Source organism: Nannospalax galili, unplaced genomic scaffold, assembly GCF_000622305.1.
Source record: "Nannospalax galili isolate Female #2095 unplaced genomic scaffold, S.galili_v1.0 scaffold433, whole genome shotgun sequence".
In the NCBI taxonomy this organism is placed as follows: domain Eukaryota; kingdom Metazoa; phylum Chordata; class Mammalia; order Rodentia; family Spalacidae; genus Nannospalax; species Nannospalax galili.
The window spans coordinates 10162500-10162837 of NW_008338715.1; the positions used below are offsets into that span (position 1 = coordinate 10162500).

At 39.6% G+C, this 338-nt stretch overlaps 1 protein-coding gene across 2 annotated transcripts in view; it reads right to left on the bottom strand.

Annotated features, from left to right (window-relative positions):
- The window catches only part of Cep135 (centrosomal protein 135), a 75531-nt gene that overhangs the window by 54892 nt on the left and 20301 nt on the right, over positions 1-338 (bottom strand). The window lies entirely within an intron of this gene.

Consider the following 338-nt stretch of genomic DNA (forward strand, 5'->3'; position numbering starts at 1 on the left):
GCATTGTGGTCTGATAGAATGCATGGAATTATTTCAATCTTTTTGTATTTGTTGAGGTTTGTTTGTGCCCCAGTATATGGTTGATTTTAGAGAAGGTTCCATGGGGTGCCGAGTAGGAAGTATGTCCTTTGGTGCTTGGGTGGAATACTCAGTAGATGTCTGTTAAGTCCATTTGATATATGGTATTGTTTAATTCAGATGTCTCTCTGTTAACTCTCTGCCCTGTAGACCTATCTAATAGTCAGTGGGGTAGTGAAGTCACCTACTATTAATGAGTTGGGGTTAATCTGGGTCTTAAAGTCCTGTAGTATTGTTTTTATGAAGTTGGGTGCACCAGA